This window comes from Odocoileus virginianus, chromosome 2, assembly GCF_023699985.2.
Source record: "Odocoileus virginianus isolate 20LAN1187 ecotype Illinois chromosome 2, Ovbor_1.2, whole genome shotgun sequence".
In the NCBI taxonomy this organism is placed as follows: domain Eukaryota; kingdom Metazoa; phylum Chordata; class Mammalia; order Artiodactyla; family Cervidae; genus Odocoileus; species Odocoileus virginianus.
The window spans coordinates 73446268-73467386 of NC_069675.1; the positions used below are offsets into that span (position 1 = coordinate 73446268).

At 37.6% G+C, this 21119-nt stretch overlaps 1 long non-coding RNA gene across 1 annotated transcript in view; it reads right to left on the reverse strand.

The window, feature by feature from the left end:
• The window catches only part of LOC139029906 (uncharacterized), a 28157-nt gene extending 15350 nt beyond the window's left edge, over nt 1–12807 (reverse strand). Inside the window, exon 1 of the long non-coding RNA XR_011482193.1 lies at nt 12574–12807. This is a non-coding gene — a long non-coding RNA (uncharacterized lncRNA). The remainder of the gene's footprint in view (nt 1–12573) is intronic.
• Nucleotides 12808–21119: the final 8312 nt, after the last annotated feature.

Below are 21119 nucleotides of genomic sequence, written 5' to 3' on the forward strand. Positions count from 1 at the left end.
ACACTTTTCATCAGTTAAAGCCAGTGAGATGACGTGAATAAACCAGGGGGCTCTGGCTGAAATGCTCTTGGAGATCGTTAAGCAGACCTCCCGCCACCCACATGCTTCCCTTCTGCTCAATACTGCTAAAACTTAAACTTATCCAAAAAATAAAGTATATTAAGAAAATCAAACTGGTCCTAAAATAATAAAAACATTTGAAATAAAATGTAAATTTAAAAAATAACCTTTTCTCTCTGAATACTATTCTGATTTTTAATTTTTTTTCCCATTGCTTTAATCTGGTAAATTTTTTAAAAATTTACCACCTTAACTATTTTTTAAGTGTACAGCTCTACTGTCTGTTGGGCTGTCCTGGTGGTTTAGATTGTAACAAATGTGCCTGCAATTTGTGGGCAGATTTGTGGATCCAGGTTCCATCCCTGGGTCAGGAAGATCTCCTGGAGAAGGGAATGGCAACCCACTCCAGTACTCTTGCGTGGAGAATTCCACGGACAAAGGAGTCTGGTGGGCTACAGTCTATTGGGTCACAAAGAGTCGGACACGACTGAGCCACTAACAGACAGATACACACACAGTTCTACGGCATTAAGTGTATTCATGTTGTTGTGCAACCATTACCGTATCCATCTCCAGAATGCTGCAATCGTCCACAAGTGAACTCTGTACCCATCCACCCTCCCCCAGTCTCTGACAACCACCCTTCTACTTTCTGTCTTTGTGAATTTGATTATTTGGAAATGGCAACCCACTCCAGTATTCTTGCCTGGAAAATTCCATAGGCAGAAAAGTTTGGTGGGCTACAGTCCATGGGGTTACCAAAGAGTCTGACACGAGTTAGAGACTGGACAACTTTCCAGGTACCTCATGTAAGTAGAATCATATAATATTGTCTTTGTGACTTTTTTTTCACCTAGCATGCTGTCAAGGTTCACTCATGTTGTAGCGTGTCAGAAGTTACTTTCTTTTTTATAAAATGCTGAACAACATTTCATTGTATGTATATACCACATTTTGTTTACCTATTGGTCCATCAATGAACGCTTCAGGTGCTTCATTCTGATTTTTTTAACCATATGTAACTTTAAAATCATATACAATAAAGATGAAAGAACCTTATATCATCAACATTTCTTTTTTAAAAAAAGAACACATTCTGGGCCATAAATCATACCTTAATAAAAGGAGCGAGACAGAAAAGAGATAAAAAGAAAAAAAGAAATGACCATATTTTACCAGCATGAAAAGACTTAGTTATTCATTCAAATATCAAAGTGGAGGAGATATGACTTAAAGATTCTAGGAGGTTATTATGTGACTATTGTAAACTTAATGGGGCTTTATACAATGTCTATTTTCTAATAATGGATGATATTCCCACATTTTCCACCTTTCTCCTCTCTAAACTCTCTTCTTGCTTTTATGTCTGTACCTCACTTAGGATGTCTGCCCTTTCCCCCATGTATTTTGAAAATATCTCAGATCATATCTCTTGTAAAAAGCCTGACACAAGCACAAATATCTGCCTACCCTGATCTTGCCTTCTTTATTCTACAAATATGCGTTGATGACTACATGTGACAAGCTGTTGACTAAGTGATCAGGGTTATGAGCTATACCTTGTTTGACTTTCTTGTACATGTCACATGCATTGAGAAACACGATTTCTCATATACATATTCACTAATTGCTTCATGTGTCTTATTCCCTTTTAGTCTCCTCTACAATGTTTCACATAAGATTGGGCCAGAGTTAGTACTCAATACACATTTTTAAATTAAATTTTTGTTTCAGTATAATTGATTTGCAATGTTGTGCTAATTTCTGCTGTATAGCATAGTGAGTCAGTCACACATATACATATATCCACTCTTTTATGTTTTTAGATTCTATTCCCATATAGGTCATCACAGAGTTGTTGTTGTTTTTTCTTTTTTAACACACAAACACACACATATACATGAAAGTTGAAGTTGAAAGTGTTAGTCAGTCAGTTGTGTCCAACTCTTTGCAACTCCATGAACTATAGCCCACCAGGCTCCTTTGTCTGTGGAATTCTCCAGGCAAGAATAAGGGAGTGGGTAGCCATTTTCTCCTCCAGGAGATCTTCCAGACCCAGGGATTGGATCCAGGTCTCTTGCATTGCAGGTGGATTCTTCATTGCCTGAGCCACCAAGGAAATATATATTCTTTTTCAAATTATTTTCCCAATTATCTTGTTACACAATATTGAGAAGAGTTCCCTGTATTATACAATAGGTCCTTTGCTGGTTTTCCACTGAAATAGAGCAGTGCATATATGTCAACCCCAAACTCCCCAACTATCCCTCCCCCTACTGGGATAGTTGCTGGGAACCACAAGTTTGTTCCCTAAGTCTGTTGTTCAGATGCTAAGTCATGTCCAACTCTTTATGATACCACGAACTGCAGCACACCAGGCTTCCCTGTCCTTCACTATTTCCCTGAGTTTGCTGGAACTCATATCCATGCAGTCAGTGATGCGATACAACCATCTCATTCTGTCTCCTCTTTTCCTCTTCAATCTTTTCCAGCATCAGTCTTTTCCAATGAGTCTGTCTCCATCCTATAAATAATTTATTTGCATCACTTTTCTTTTTGAAGATTATGTATATAAGTGAAATCATATGACATTTCTCTTTCTCTGACCCACTTCACTCAGCATGACAATCTCTAGGTCCATCCATGTTGCTGCAAATGATATTCCATTCTTTTTAATAGCTGAATAATATTCCATTGCATATATGTACCACGTTTTCTGGTCACTAGTATGTTTGCTTGGCATAAGTTCACAAGCTGCCTCTCTAGTAAACAGATAGAACACTCTATTGTGAACTGTGTATAAAATCTAATAGGTCAACTTATGCGATGGTAACAGAATGGTTTAGCTCTGAGGATTCATTCTTATTACCTGAGAAATTGTAAATTTAAGCATTCATTTCCCAAAGCTCCTGAAAAGTCTTAACAATATACTGTAAGTGATTCACAGGGTCGACATTTTTAGATGCTTTGGTCAGAGCTTGAACTACAGGAAGAGACTCTGAAACCTGATGTTCTTTGTAGTGCCCAGCACCAACCCCAATCAGCTAAGGGTAAATAAAAGCATAAGGAGGCCTCTTCACTGAAAGGGTAGGGTGTGCCATGACCCGGAGCTCAATGTATAATGGGATAGGACAAAATCATGAATATCTAAAATTCCATTCACTTTTATTTCCACATCCACTTCCTGAAGAAATCCTAGGTTTCTGTTTTTCCTGGGCCCCTCTGCAAACTGTGTGGAGGGGGGACTGTGCTCAAAGAAGCTAGAACAACTGGGCTGACTTCAGGTTCACTATGCTCAACCTGTTGGAATTTTGTTCCTATTCTCCATCAGTTTGAGAATTGTTTTCCTCTTGAAAATAGGTTCAGTGTTTCTTATGTTTTTTGAAGTCATGCAAAATTAAATGTGATAATGAATGTAAAACTTCTTTAAAATCTGTGAATGTCTGTGTGCATACAAGAGAAGTCAGTTCACATATTGTCTACGAGGCAAAGATTTAAAGGATGGAAATAATGGATATAAGATACTACAGATTTTAAATATTGTTTCCATTCCATCAACATTTGATCTCATACTCTTGCCTAAAGAGTGCCCCCTGTCAAAAAAATACCAGATCACTAGGATGGAAAGAGGTGTAGGTCAAGGCAGGAAGCACACAGGAATCCTCGAGATTTGAAGAATGGGTACCTTTTGATAGTAACCTGTGCAAAGATTCAGATAGGTCTCTCTGGATATGTGTAACTAGGACACAGTAATAGATGACATTTGCTGAACATATACAACAGCTAGACACTGTAATGATATAAATAGCAAATATTTAGTAGGCCCTACCTTGTATCAGGTACTGTCTTAATCACTTTATACACATTATTTTATCAAAATATCATAGCAATGGTAGCAGTCAGTGAATAGTAATAGACTACATTACTTATATGGATTCCAAAGCCTAGAGAAGTTGAGAAGCTTGTCCAAGTTCCCTCAGCTAGAATGTGGCAGAGCTGGACTTCCAAACCAGGCTCTTGAATTGCAGAAACTATGCTAAGCATTTTTCTGTTCCCAAGATAACAGGGCAAAGCAGAAGCCTGGCTGAGTGAGGAATGGATTAAAAAGTTTCTGTAAAATGGCAGCTGCTGAGTATTTCCATCTTCTGCTCTAAACCCTAAGTATAGCCAGTTACAGCCAAGAGAAAGAAATACTAAGAAAAGTCCCAGGGTTTTCCTGAAAGGAATAAAAGATTGGTAGTGACACAGCAAATCAGGCTATCCAGCATTAAATTCACCAGGATGAACAGAAGCTCTTATCCTCTGGTAAACATGACTAGCTAAGGTATATGAGCTTAAAGAGAAAACTAAGAAGTCATCTGAGTACAATTTTTAAAATAGAATATCAATGTACAGAACAATGTATACACTGTGATTGAGAAAGACAGAAAACAGAGGTTAACATTTAAAGAGTAAATAGAATGAATCTCTTAAAAGAGCTAGGATAGGATGTGTTGATGACATTAGGCAGCAATAAACAGTTATAAATAAGAAGCAAATAGATTTTTTGGCTATAATAATATAAATATATTTTAAAAATCACAAATGATAGACAAATTAACAGAAATGATAGAGCCACAAAATAAATGAGTGAACAGAAAATCAGACACAGGAACTTATTTAGAAGGCAGCAGAAAGTCATTAAGTAATGGAAAACACAGAAGTTAATAAACATAGATGATAAAAATATAACATCACCAACCATTTGTAACAGTACCACAAAGAAAACAAATGAAGAAGTGGAAACAGATAACGCACCAGAATTTCTCAAGATTTAAAAATATAAACACCTAAGAGAAAGTACTTTAAAATGTACAAAACAGTATAAATAATGGAAGATCCACACACATGTGTGATAGGGAATATTTTAATAATATTCTAAATACTTCCAGTGAGTGAAGTTATGTTAAACAAAAAAGTTTCAGATTGTTACCAAATTTTTCACTATCAACAGAAGGCTAACATTTTCAAAGTGTTTAAAAAAAGAGCTCTATATCTACAGTTTTTTTTTTAATTAGAGTTCAGATTATTTGTTGAGTAATAAAATCCTTCTTTGAAAATACCAAGAAACTAATCCTATACTATGCTATGGGAAATATGGGAAATAAGTATAGTCAAATATTTTAGTAAAGCTGACTATTGCCTATAAATGAAGAATATGATGAAAACTTAGAAGAGGTGAAAATGAAAATAGATAGGTGGTTACTAATTATGTGGGGACATCCATTCCATCTCTCTCAAATTTTTTCAGCTACTGAATAAAAATCTAAACCAATTGCCTCCTCCCAATACTTATATCCTGTAACCATTTAAAGGCAAAATCTGTCCAGAAGTGTAGCCAGGTGGTATGGGAGCCAACAGGAGTACTCAACAGAGAATTGAAGATATACTAGTTTTTCTATTGCTATTTAACCAATTGCCACAAACTTATATGCTTAAAACATCAAGCATGCATCATTTTCCAATTTCTGTAGGTCAGAAAGCCCATAGCTTAACTGGGCCCTTTGCTTTAGATTCTCATCAGGAGGCAATCCAGGGCTAACTGGGATTACAGCCTCATCAGAGGCTTGACTAGGGAAAGATATGCTTCCAGTCTCCCTCAGGTGGTTTCATATAATCTCCTGAAGGTTGTAGGACTGAGGTTCCCATTTTCTTGCTGGCTGTCAGGAAGGGCTGCTTTCCATTCCTAGAGGTTGCCTGTTGATTCCTTGTTACGTGGCCTTTTCCAGAGGCAATTACACAGGTCTGCTTGCTTCTTCAAGACCAGCAGGAGAATCTCTCCTTCTAGCCAGCAAAGATGAAGTTATATATAATGAAACATAGTCCATCACCCTTGCCAAGGTCTATTGCTTAGAAGCAAGTCAGAGGCTTTGCTGGCACTGAAGAAGAGGAAATTATAAAAGAACAAGACTTATTATAGGTGACCTAAAAGTGTGTCCACCACAGGTGCCTAGGGTTTTCACCTCTCCCATTAGATTGCCAAGGTAGGCTCAAACTTGTGCGTGTCCATTATCACAAGAGATAACTGACCTTCAGGAAACTATGAGCTGACATGCCCAATTTTCACATACCTACAGGGCAAAATCATTATTTCAAGAAAGACTACAAACCAAAGAACATATGCTATATGAAGCAAAATTATTGAAATAGATGATCTACAATTATAAGTTCATAAACTCAAAATAGAAGGGAATGTACTATAACATAAAGCAGGAGCAAGAAGTTATAAGAAAGTTATAAATATTAAGTGTGCAGAATAGAGTAGCTAAAATTTTTTAAATCACCAAAAGAGATGAGTACAGCTGAAGGGTGAGTGAACAAGCTGAAGGATCAAAGAGTTCTCTCAGAAGACACCAAAAACAGACAAAGAACTAGAAGATGTAAGAGAAAAGCTGGGGAATACAGAGGCTAGAAATAGAATAGTTTCAAAAGACAAAAGTAATAAACTAAAGAAAGGAGATATTTGCAAAAAAGAATGGAGACAAAATTCCTAGAATTATCAATGAGAGACCTTGGACTGAAAGAGCCCAGAGTGGTAGATAGGAAAGGTGAAAAAACACGCACACCTACACCTGTTAGAAACACTCAACAGGCAGAAATTGACATCAGACCCTAAAATTCTTTGTTTAACAGAATTACCATTAAAATGCGAGGGTGAGAAAAATATCCCCAGGCATATAAGCCTCAGAAGACTTGCCATACAAACACTTAGAAAACACTCTCGGGTGAAACAATCAAACAAGGTGAAAAGTATATCCCTGGGCTGCAGCAACCCATATGAGAAGTAAGGGTGATTAACTTTTCTAGCACAGATTAAAGTTACCTCTTGAAACAAGGATAAAAGGGCAAAATCTATAGTGCTCCACATTTTGCAATAAACTCAGAACTAAAATTTCATGAAGATAAAGGGGCAGAAAAGGCCAAAAGGCCCCGAGGATGTTCAAAACTTGCTGATTTTTTAGGGAAAGAATAGAGGTAATAATAAATTTAAGAAATCAATATGGATATAAACATGAGGATTCTTTATTTAAAGATTTCTAATGTAAAAACAAAAGTAGAGTGTGTAATTTTGAAATTAGGACAAGAAAACTTAAAGTAAGAAGTGTTTACCAAAGTAAACAAAAAGGAAGGATATTAAAGGGAAAATACTAAATCATATAACCAAAAAATTGCCAATATAATCACAATAATATTGGATTAAATTCACCAATGAAAAACTCAGGTTGAAAATAAAATTGTGTAACAGTACAACATCTGTAATATTTGCAAATAAAATAAAAGGTGAGAATAAAGGATGGAAAAAAGATATGAAAATATTAACCAAAAGAAATCTGAGGAAGTATTCTTAATATCAAAATATAATTAAGACAAAAAACTCCACAGAGATAGCACGGCTGATTATATTGGTAAAGAGTACAGTTGATCAAAGAAATAAAACCATTAGAAACAGCTATCACTTCTACAATAAAATCACAAAATATATAAAGCCAAAATGGGAAAGACTGAAGAGAGAAAAAGACAAATTACCAATAGTTGCTGCAGATTTTATCACACTACTCTCAGAAATAGATAGACCTAGAAGGCAAAATAAACAGAAATATGGAAAAGTCTAGATAATAAAACAAATAAATTTAATTAATCTATGGGATAATTTGGAATTCAGCATCCAACAACAGAGTACATATTCTTTTTGAGTGTAGATACAATATTTAGAATAACTGTGTTTAAAAAAATAGGAAAACTAAAATTCTTAAAGTAATAAGTAGATAAAGAAAAGAATAAGATGAAAAGAAAGAATGAAGGTGAGAACAAAAGAAAACAGAAATAAATATCATGCATAATAGATTTTACACCCAAAATTCAAGAAAAAATTAATTAATAACAAAAATAACTTTAAAAATTCCATGGGTTTGAAAGCAAAATCTCATGCTGGTAAATAACCCTATATATAGAGAGACTATTATGAAAAAATTAGGACTGGACAATGAAAACTAAATGGATTTTTAGGATTTTAAGTGCCAGATTTAATTACAATGATCAGAAAGCACATGTTTTATAAATGAGCTAAGATTAAAACTCAAGAAGTTCGAACAAAGATAAAGTCAAAGAAATCAGAAAAAAGAAATGTAAGGATAGATTTCAATCTATAAATGCCTATAAATGTGGCATTTATAAACACAGAAAAGTTAAATAATATTCCAAATTGAATTTTGGAAAACATTCATAATGCACAGCCCTAATATGATAATGCAATAAAAAAAGATAGTTTAAAAATATATATGTATTAAAAAGAATAAATCATGAAGGACACAGATAATAACATATTAAAAAATAGCATAGTAGTTAAAAACTAAATCTTAGATTAAATAAACTCCTACAATGAATATCTTAAGGAGAAAAAAAAAATGAAAACCTTCAGTATTATATAAACATTTAAAAAATGAAATAGTAGTTAAATACAATCTCCCTAAAAAATTTCAGTCCAACTAGTTTTATAGGTAAACTCTATCAAGTCTCTGTGAAAAAAGTTAAGTCTTATTTTAAACAAATAGTCTCACAAAATAGAAAAATGCTCCAAATTACACTATAAGTATTAATACAAAAACAATTATATTAAAATGTTAAGGTAGAATTTTTTAGGGATTTTTGAAACTTATTCAAAAAATGTTCTGGAAGAATAAAATCCCATGAATAGCTATTTCAATAAGAGAATACTAACTATACCAGTTACTAAGACTTACTAAAAAATAAATAAATAAGTAAACTTCTGTTAGCCCAGAGAGAAAGAAATAGACCAATGTGTTAAATAGCACTCAGAAATAGCATGTTTAATCAATAAAGAGTAAAACTGAAAACATATTGTTTACAGAAATAATGTAATGGAAACTCACAATAAGGGAAAATAGAATCATGTGCCCTAACTCACATCACATACAAAGGTGGAGTCAGATGAATTAAAAATCTAAATATGAGATATTACAAGTTCACACACACACACATATATACATAATTATATGAGGTGATGGATTGGTTAACCTTATTGTTCTAATCATTTTGCAATATATACATATATTAAATCATAATATTATACTTCTTAAACTTACACAGCATTTAATGCCAAAATAATTTATCTCCAAAAAAGCTAGAAAAATAAATAGAGCTAATTTAATCTAATTGTAAAAAAGGAACTAAATGCTGGATGGGGATCTAAGCAGATGATAGAAAAATGTTGAAAAATAATTGTGATATCTAAGAGTGGGGGAAAAACATGTTAAAAAAATGTTATTACTCTAGGAGACAAATCCAAAAAGATATTACTGAGATATATGTTAAAAAGTGTTCTACCTATCTCTTCCTCTAGGAGTTTTATAGTATCTAGTCATACATAGAGGTCTTTAATAAATTTTGAATTTATTACTGTATATGGTGTTAGAGAATGTTCTAATTTCATTCTTTTTCATGTAGCTGTCCAGTTTTCCCAGAACTACTGATTAAAGGAGTGTCTTTTTTCCATTGTATATTCTTGCTCCCTTTGTCATAGACTAATTGATCATGGGTGTGTGGGTTTATTTCTGGGCTTTCTAGTCTGTTCCATTGATCTATATGCCTCTTTTTATGCCAGCACCATACTGTTTTGACTACTATAGCTTTGTAGAACAAGGGGATGTTACTCAGCCGTAAACAAGAATGAAATAATGTCTTTTGCAGCAACATGGATGGACCTAGAGATTATCATACTAAGTGAAGTAAGCTAGACAGAGACAAATATGATGTTGCTTACATGTGGAATTTAAAAAAAAAAAAGACAAACTTATTTACAAAACAGAAATAGACCCACAGACATAGAAAACAAACTTATGGCTACCAAGGAGGAAAGGCAGAGGAGGAATAAATTAGGAGGTTGAGATTAACATATACATAATACTATACATAAAATAGATAACAAACAAGGAATTACTACATAACACAGGGAACTATAGTCCGTATTTTTTAATAACAAATAAGAGAAAAGAATCTGAAAATGAATATATACACACACACACACACATATGTGGGACATATGTGACACACATGTGTGTATGTGTGTACATAACTGAATCACTGTGCTGTGCACTTGAAACTAACATGACATTGTACATCAATTATATTTCAATTAAAAAAGATATCAGAAGCATATGCAATGTGGGGATATTAATGGATGTGGTTACACAGGAATTAAGAACTTCAGTTCATTGAAGGACAACATTGGCACAAATTAGAAAGAGAAATATACCAGGGAGAGAATAGGTGTCACGCTTAAAACTTTTAAGACAATGTCTATAAAGTTAGGAAAACCAATAGAAATGTGACCAAAAACATTAATAGGTTATAGAAGAAGAGGACAAGATGACTAATAATCGTAAGAAGAAGCTGTCAAACTCACTAGCAAGCAGAGAAATGCAAATGAAAATAATGAGATACTATTTTCTATCAATAAGAAAGGCCAAGAAATAAAATTTTAATGACTATGACACATCAGAAAAGATGTGCACACTTTGTACTGCAAGTGGCAAAGCAACGTCCCAAAGAGACCCAGGCTCCCTTGGCACTAGCAGCAGTCTCTAATGAGGGCATGGTCTCAGCCAGAAGCTATGCCAGCAGAAAGTAAGTGTACAAATCTCCAAAGCAGTTTGTCCTGGGCAATCTGGGCTGGCATTCAGACTGTGCTTTACTTTAAATCTAGAAAAAAACAAAGAGGACTATAAGAGAGAAAAGATACACGTGCCAGTCCCTGCAGGAGAGAGGTTATGGCAGGCCCCCCTTTTCACCCCATGGTTGCCCCAGGGGCTGAGTATCTTCAGTATCTCAGGACCTGTCCTCCTGGGAGTCTGCGCTCTCCTGTGCTGTCCAGCAATGCCCTAGGGGTGACTGGCTTGTTCTCCCCCTGTTTCATTTCCTCTGATGACAGTAAACCCTGAAGGTGGTGGTTCCTCTCTTCCTAAGCAGCAAATACCCAGCTCAAGATAACCACATCCATCATGTAACTAAATAGAACATATCAACAATGGTAACCTCTTACAAGAAATTAACTGCTGATTAAACACAATATAACTATGATCTGGTAGCAGTTACTTATTATTTGATTGGCTAAGTGCTAACACATCATAATGATTAGTTAAACCTGATTCTTACAAAACCTCAGCAGTACCTCTTCATGTAATGCCTTTCCAACTCAGTTATAATCAGTCAGCAGTTTCCCCATGTGCATTATTAGCCTTGCCTAGTGACCTTCACATAGATACACATCCTTTTTGCCACATATTCATGACACTTTGTGATTACTGTTGCCAGATAAAATTCAAAACCTCCAGTTGAATCTAAATTTCAGATAAGGAACCTTAAAATGTCTAAGTATATCCCCAAAATGGCATGAGATATATTTATACTAACTGGCAATTCTGCTTGTATTTCTGCATTAACCTGGACTTAAACATCATTGTTGTTTCTATTTAGCATTTTCTTCTTTCTATTCACTTCTGCTTGAACTGAGTCTCATTTTTCTGTTAACTTTTTCATTGCCCATAAGCCTGAAATCTGCTGCCAAGATGAAAGAAACAAACATGCAATTTTCTTAATTCCAATAAAATTATGATGTAAGTATTATTACCTCCAAATTACAGAGAAGAAAACTGAGGTTCACATATGTTTAAAACTGCACCTGGGATCACATAGCTAGCAAGTGGAGTCTGGAAATCAGGGTAGCCTTAGTCACAAGTCATTCACTTTCCACTTAACCATACTGCCTACTAGGAAGAATCAAGGAGAAAAAGTCAGAGATGTGGCAGTGCATTGGGCTGGGGGCAGAGGGCAGTATTTTTGCACTGATTAAAGGATTTCGACCCAAGGGGGACATGTTCTCAAAGAAACAGATTATGACCCTGGGATCCCAGGCTGCCCCACAGGAATGGTGCTGGCACCTCTGTAAGTTGCATAGCTCAGCTCACAGTGGTGCTGCTTCTAGCAGGTCAAGTCCTAGCATCCCAACACTGAAGACCCACCTTCAACAGGCAGAGAGAAGAAAAACTCAAAGCAATAACTTGAAATCCTGTTTACTTTTCCCTCTACCTGGAGGCCCACAATAAGTCATCCTACATCTTCTTGCTTTAATCACCCTGTATAGAACAAAACAAGGCCCAGATTCTAAAGCGAAGGATCCATTTACAAAACCCAGTGCCCTTTCTTCCACCTGCCCTCCTCCACTGGGAAGACTCAAGCTACCCACCTTTAGGAAAATCACCCAAATTACAGGAGCTAATTATCTGTGCTGTTTCTCTTTCTTTTCCCCCTAAATTATAGCTACCTTTAAGGGAATCCAATTGCTTTTTTAAACAGAAGATTGAACCATCTATTAGAATGTAAAAGAATGTACTAATTGGAGTTCAAATCAAATAAGACACAGCTTAAATTTATACTTGTAAAATGAATTATCCTTACCTTGGCACCCCTAACTCCACAGGCTCGAAACAGCAGAATGACCCAAAGTCACCTTGCATTTATCCACCCTTACAACCTGACAGTGATTGCTTTTTTGTTTTTAGTCTCTTTCAACCAGAAGTAACTGCTCTTAACTGTGAGATTATGCAGCTCTGTTTGGAAAGCTTTTGTGAGTCCCTGTAGTATAATGATTTTCCTTTAGAGAGCATGTAATTTTAGGTTCTTGCATAACAGCACAGATTTTTATGGTATTACTAAACTTTGTAATTTTATTTCTCTCTGACAATTAAGTGCACATTGATGTTATGGAATTTTTTCTTCCTTCCATCACAGTTGGATGAAATTGGAAAGGCAGACTGTGCTGCGTTGGGAGTGCTCATGTCTAGAAGTGTAAACGTTTTGTGATTCCCTTGTTGCAGATCCATTTCACACATAGGCAAATCCATCACACCGCTACCGTTTGCTTTCAGTAACAAACAAGCTGTAACCCAAAACACACAATGCACCCACCAAAAACAATCAATGTGCCATTTATGCACTCCCTTTGTTTAGGAAATAGTTTAACAGTTTACAGTACATTAACTCAGATGTTTAAACTAACCTTTCTGCAGAAAGTGAGCATTTTCTAAATAAATACTTTTTTTTTTTTAATTCTAGAATCCATCATTTCTCATCACTAGCCACATCTCTTCCTTGTCTATTGCACTCAGATCTGGGCAGTAATTCCAGTCTTCTATAGACACTCTCACTGTTTCCCACTGCTGTGTAAACGAGTCAATCACTCGTTCTAATCCAGGCAGATGAAAGCAGACAAATGTACTGCCTGTGAACTGCACAACCCTATTTGGACATACATGATTTACTCTGTCCCCTGGAGGCAAGGTGAAAGCTCCCTTACCACAAAGATGAGTGCTCAGTACCCATTAGGCATATGACAATCCTCCCTTGAATCCCTCAGAATCGAATTTTGTAATTTATCCAAGATTCTGTAAGAATGGTAATGCTCTCTTTTAAGCTTCATCTGTTACCTTTAATACATTCCCTGATGATTAGAGTTTTGCAGACTTGCTAGGACTTAATGATGCTTCTCCTAGAAAGGTTTACATGATCAATAAGACATGATCCCAAGACAGAGTGGAGAGAAACTCTAAAATCCAGTCTGAAGCAGCCTTTTCTCTGTGGTCAGATGGAGGCATTTCCCACTGGAAATCACTTGCCATAGTCAGCAGATCTCATGTCGTTATACTTCATCACTCAGATTTGTGAAACTGTGGCACCAGATAAATGTTTATTATCATCATTCTATGGAATAATGCTCCCTTCAAATCTACCTGCAGCTCAACACTTGGATATACTCTATCACAGAGAGTGTGCCCAACTCCAATGCATATGGTGAAGACATAACCCAGAGTGTGACTGTATTTGGAGATGGGATCTTTGAACAGTAATTAAGGTCACCATTCTGTGTGTGTGTGTGTGTGTGTGTGTGTGTGTGGTATGAGCACTTGGAATCTACTCTCTTAATAAATTTCCAGTACACAATACAGTATTATTAATGACAGTCACCATGCTGTACACAATAATATCATGTTGTACTCCTTAAATATGTGCAATTCTTATCTTAAAATTTTTATACAGCTCTAAAATTTTTAATTGAAAAAAAGAAGTAATGAAGGTTAAAGGGGGCATAAGCATGGCCTGATCCTATAGGTTTAGCATACTTATAAGAAAATACACCAGAGAATTCTCTCTCCCAGCACACAGGCAACAGAAGAAAGAGCATGTGAGGATGCAGTGAGCACACAGAATAGATCCCCAGACATTGCTGGTTGAGGATGACCCTCTTGTGGCCACTTGGTCCATAGTCATTTAAGAAGTCATCCATTCAAGTCATCCATCTTCTCCAGCAAAAGTGACTCATGTTGGCTAATAAATAATTTTACTTTCAGGAAAATAACTGGGAAACTTTGCCTAACAGATTAATATAGATTCAAGATATATAGCTTCAGACTTCCTTGGTGGCCCATTGGCTAAGAATCCACCTGCCAATGCATGGGACACATATTTGATCTCTGGTCTGGGAAGATTCCCCATGCCGCAGGGGAACTAAGCCTGAGAGCACGACTGAGCCCGAGTGCTGCAGCTGCCGAAGCCTGCATGCCCTAGAGCCTGTGTTTAGCAGCAAGAGAAGCCCACTCACCGCAACCACAGAGTAGCCCCCACTCCCCACAATTAGAGAAAGCCCGCACACAGTAACAAAGACCCAGTGCAGTCAAAAATAAATTAGTCAGTAAAAAGAAAAAAAGACATATAGCTTCATCTCTTTTTTAGGGGTGTGTGTCTGTGTGTCTCTCTGGGTGTGTTTCACGTGGTCTAGGAGGCTTTTCATGGAATTATAATTTTTAGGCACACAGGAAACATCCTGTATACTGAAAACTGAGGAGAGTCGAAGACCCAAAACAGAGTGAAGGGAGCCCCCCAAACACCTTAGGAGCTCAGTCAGTGTGAGATTTCTCCCTTCTCACGGGGGTCTCCTTCAGTGCCCTTATTCCTCACTCCTCTCTCCTTCCCAAATTTAGCACTTTCAGCTAAACCTCTGGACATGCCCTGAATGATGAGAATTTTAATCAAGAATACCCAAATAAAAATAAGTGTGGAGCAGGGGGTGAATGTAGCCTGTTCTCAGCCTGAGACACCTGGCCGGTGAAGGCTCATCCAGTACGAACTCAGTGACCCTTGTTCTCGGACTGGGGCAGTCTTTCACCCTCTGACTTGCATTTCCTTCACTCACTGACTGTGGATTGTGATTAATACCTCTCTTCCCACTCATCTGGTCCCAAAGCCCTCAGCATCCTTCCCTGGGCTGGTGAGGAGACGAGGCCTGGCTTTCTCTTCCCCCAAATCCACCTCCCTCCTGGGGTGATTGTGTAGCTTCCAATTCGACAGGGCTGAGGGGGCAGGCTGTGTCTAAACCGGCCAAGTTTGAGGCAGGATTTATGAATCCCAAGCTGGATTTTCATGCTGTCTATACCACCGTGAAATTATCTGCTGATTCCATTTAGTAAACAAGGCAGCAGGTTGAAGCCGGCCACTCCCAGGCCCAGCAGAGACTGTGGCCGCCATGCTAATGTGCTAGTGTAAAGACTAAAGGGACTTTTGTGGGGCTGATGGGCTTGTCCACCCCGGAATCACTTCCCTAATGCGTAAATGGGAGGCAATGAAGACAGGAATGTTTGCTCACTGTGCTCCACTCATTACTTATGCACAGTATATATTATTCAAAATAAGCAATTATCCCAAAGTAAACAAAACTGTTTGCGTTCACCAGGAGACAATCTGCCCCTTTGAGGAAGCTAGTGTCAGGCAGAGAGCAAGAAACTATTGACTAGAATGGAAATAGTACCACATTCTTTGCAAGACCGATTCTAAAAGCTTTGACCTGGCAGGCCCATCCTTCCATGTGTGACCCTGTCCAATTTCACTCACTTCACAAATGCCCAAGATGTTCTTTGCCCTTGCATGCATGCTAAGTCACTTCAGTTGTGATGACTCTTTTGCAACCCCTGGCACTGAGTCCTCCAGGCTCCTCTGTCCATGGGATTCCTCAGGCAAGAATACTGGAGTGGATTGTCATGCCCTCCTCCAGGGGATTTTCCTGACTTAGGGAATCAAACCAGTGTCTCTTATGTCTCCTGCATTGGCAAGCGGGTTCTTTACCACTATTGGGAAGCCCTCTTTGCTCTTGAGCTGGACTTGATTCTCATTCAAAACAGAGACCCATGCTGTAGCACCAATATTTAAAAAATTATGGGTGGAAGAGGATTAACATGAAAAAATGCTATTATGAATTCCATTTACTTTTCTGTAAATTATGAAGAGCCTCCATTATTTACTTATTTTTGTGGACTATATATACAGTGAGGCAATATGATATGGAAATGATTTCTCTCCATAAAGCTTTCTTAAGCACTCTATGTACAATGGTTTTTCCTCAATTTTTAGAACAGTGGTTTTCAAATTTTCACAAGTAATCACAAGTCGATGGGAGTCTATAAAAACACAGATTGCTGGGCCCCACCTCTGAAGTTTCTTATTCAGTGGGTTGGGGACCACTAAACATATATTTACAAAGCACTCCCAAGTGATTCTGATGTTGCTAGTTCAGGCACCAAGTTTGACAGCCATTGTTACAAAGTTTTGCTGTTCAGTAATGTAGCTACTAATCACATCTGCATGTGGCTACTGAGGGTGTGAAAATGTGGCTGGTATAAACTGAGATATGCCATGAGTGTAAAAATACATATAGGATTTCTAAGACCTTTAACAGTAGTAAAACATGCAATATTAATTTGCATAGGATTATATCACAAAATGATAACATTATTAGATATTATGGTAGTTTAGTTGCTAAGTTGTGTCCAACTCTTGTGACTCCATGGGTGATAGTCCGCCAGGCTCCTCTGTCAGTGGGATTTCCCAGGCAAGAATACTGGAGTGGGTTGTCATATTCTTCTCCATGGATTTTCCTGACTCACGGATCAAACTTGGGTCTCCTGCATTGCAGATGGATTCTTTACCAACTGAGCCGCCAGGGAAGCCTATATTAAGTGTAGCATACTACTAAAATTAACTTCAGTTGTTTCATTTTTAAATATGGCTCCTAGAAAGTTTAAAATGACGTGCATGGCTCACATTATATTTCTGACAGCACTGTTCCAGAAAATCAAACACAGGCTAAAGATGGGATACTGCCCATGCAAGATAGAGGGTAAAGATAGAGTCAAAATGTAAAACTGAATTTGACTACCTGAGTAGTGATTGACTATTGTAAGACCTTAGAGAAGCATATATCACCATATATCCAGCCCTGAACATGTTCTTTTGCTGGGCTGACCACCGAGTCCCACGGAGCTCTTGACCAGTATCTGATAGGCCTGAGCAGCTGTCTGGCCAGGAGAGGGAGCAGACAGAAACCAGGAAGGAATGGAGGAGAGCAAGACTGTGTTCAGGGGCCAGAGACTCTTGGTTTCCAGCAAATCCCTTTTAGATATCTTGAATGGTCTTGAAAAGGTCTGGTAGGGACGTGTGCTGTTTTTCAGAAAGGCCTACAGAGTTTCCTTTGGATGAAAATGGTTTGGGTCCTTTCATTATGGAGGAGGCTAAAATAATTCTGAAGACAAATATTTCAAGTAAAAATATGCTGTTTGCCTTAGTTCCAAATCACAAACAGTCATCCTTTCTCTTTTTAAATTGATTTGGGTTTCTCTATGACAGCATTTTTACTGTAGTTGGACTTTATTCCCCAAACCCCAGTTTGCCCTGGAGTTGACTGAGCAGGACTGAATTACTATTATTTTTGTTTTTCTTTCTGAGCACTAAGGTTGTATGGCTCGGTTCTGTGGAAGCATGCCATGCAGCTACAGCCCTTAGGGGATGGCTATGTAAGTAAAAGGCGTTGTTGGAATTTTCTTTGTTTTATTATTCTGCCCTGCTATTCCCCAAAACTAAACAGAGGGTTTTTCTCTGCTGATGTGGAACCAGAATGCAGTTCTTACAAAGTCATTTGGCAAAGATATGCTTCAACTTGAGGGTCAAGAAATGATTCCTATTGTATTCTTATGTTGAAGAATCAAGCTCAAGCTAAATCACTTTTCCTTAATTTCATAAATATTCATTTCATTGGAAGGAATTTATCCAAGTCAAACTATGTTGCACTCTTGTATGTGACATAGGACACAGGGTTGGCTTCCTCAAATCCCAAGGTTCCTACTCTGTCAAATGACGACATGTCGTTTTACTGAGGCAGTTTTTCCTTACTGCTTGGCTGTATGGTGGGTAGCTAAGAGAAAATCATTCACTTAACATAAAATATTAGCATTCATAAGAATTTTTTCACTGTATGTGATTAAAGCACTGTGGAAACAAATGTAGTTCCTTAAATGAGGTATGACTGTGTCAGCCCCAAGAAAAACCCTAGGCATGGTGATGGAGAAGGGGCGAAAGCCAAGTAGACATGGAAAATATCTCTCATTACTTGACTTTAAGAATCTTAATTAGTCCCAAAGGTTTCTCTCTCACTTATTTTAAAGCAAACTCGGGTAGATCAGACAATGAAATACATGTCAATCAATCTCTGCTAGAGTCAGCTACACTTCTTACACAATTTGACCCTCTATGCTCGGAATTCGGAGTTGGCTAGGATTTTACTCCATTTGAAATAGCAGGTAGGTAAGTGGAATTGTGCCAATAACTGAGCTCTTCTAATTGAGTTCATCCTTGTAAATTAATAAAAATTCCTGCCAATCAAACATGTGCATGTTTGCAGGAATATTACCAGTAGGTAATGGAGATAATTAATACTTCATGACATCAAGGTCTGAAATTAAAATCAAATCTGAGACTTAACTGCGATTATTAAATCTGAGGAAAATTATCTTTCAGATGACAAGTGTCACAACCTTCAACACCTGAATTAATAACAAGGAGCAAGCCTCCAAAAACACAGTGCACTTCTTTTTTTCCTATGTTGCAATAATTACCACTTCATGACATCAAGGGCCTATATCTGGCTCAAGACAATACTGCAGATCCCTAAAGTATTACTGCAGCACAAAACACAAATTTCAGGCAACTTATCTAGCAACAAAATAGAATTGAAAGAATACAGGACTGGTGATGGGAGATACTGAGACCTGGGTCTAGCCCACAGTCTTGCTCATGATTCTCCCTTTTACTCCTGCTAAGCAAATCATTTCACCTACTTGGGTCTTAGTTCTTTCATCATGTGAAGCTAATTTCTGCTCTATTGAAAAGCTTTCTATAAAGATCACACAGAGATTTTTAAAAAAATATTTGTTATGTGTTTGATTTTACTCATTCAGTTCAGTTCAAATCAGTTGCTCAGTCATGTCTGACTCTTTGCAACCCAATGAACTGCAGCACGTCAGGCCTCCCTGTCCATCACCAACTCCTGGAGTCCACCCAAACCCATGTCCATCAAGTCGGTGATACCATCCAACCATCTCATCCTCTGTCGTCCCCTTCTCCTCCCACCCTCAATCTTTCCCAGCATCAGGGTCTTTTCAAAAGAGTCAGTTCTTCACATAAGGTGGCCAAAGGATTGGAGTTTCAGCTTCAACAACAGTCCTTCCAATGAACACCCAGGACTGATCTCTTTTAGGATGAAATGGTTGGATTTTATTGCAGTCCAAGGGACTCTGAAGGGTCTTCTCCAACAACACAGTTCAAAAGCATCACTTCTTCGGTCCTCATCTTTCTTTATAGTCCAACTCTCACATACATACATGACCACTAGAAAAACCACAGCCTTGACTAGACGGACGTTTGTTGGCAAAGTAGTCTCCGCTTTTTAATATGCTCTCTAGGTTGGTCATGACTTTCCTCCCAAGGAGTAAATGTCTTTTAATTTCATGGCTACAATCACCATCTGCAGTGTTTCTGGAGCCCAGAAAAATAAATACAGCCACTGTTTCCACTGTTTCTCCATCTACTTACCATGAAGTGATGGGACCGGATGGATGATCTTAGTTTTCTGAATGTTAAGCTTTAAGCCAACTTTTTCACTCTCCTCTTTCACTTTCATCAAGAGGCTCTTTAGTTCCTGTTCACTTTCTGCCATAAGGGTGGTGTCATCTGCATATCTGAGGTTATTGATATTTCTCCCAGCAATCTTGATTCCAGCTTCTGCTTCTTCCAGCCCAGCATTTCTCATGATGTAGTCTGCCTATAAGTTAAATAAGCAGGGTGACAGTATACAGCCTTGACGTACTCCTTTTCCTATTTGGAACCAGTCAGTTGTTCCATGTCCAGTTCTAACTGTTGCTTCCTGACCTGCATACAGGCTTCTCAAGAAGCAGGTCAGGTGATCTGGTATTCCGATCTCTTTCAGAATTTTCCACAGTTTATTGTGATCCACACAGTCAAATGCTTTGGCATAGTCAATAAAACAGAGATAGATGTTTTTCTGGAACTCTCTTGCTTTTTTGATGATCCAGCGGATGTTGGCAATTTGATCTCTGGTTCCTCTGCCTTTTCTAAAATCAGCTTGAACTTCTGGAAGTTCACAGTTCACGTATTGCTGAAGCTTGGCTTGGAGAATTTTGAGCATTACTTTCCTAGCATGTGAGATGAGTGCAATTGTGCAGTAGTTTGAATATTTTTTGGCACTGCCTTTCTTAGGGATTGGAATGAAAACTGACCTTTTCCAGTCCTGTGGCCACTGCTAAGTTTTCCAAATTTGCTGACATATTGAGTGCAGCACTTTCACAGTATCATCTTTTAGGATTTGAAATAGCTCAACTGGAATTCCATCACCTCCACTAGCTTTGTTCGTAGTGATGCTTCCTAAGGCCCACTTGACTTCACATTCCAGGATGTCTGGCTCTAGGTGAGTGATCACACCATCTTGATTATCTGGGTTGTGAAGACCTTTTTTGTACAGTTCTTCTGTGTATTCTTGCCACCTCTTCTTAATATCTTCTGCTTCTGTTATTCTCATATATATTGCATGCCAGCCATGATGTGGG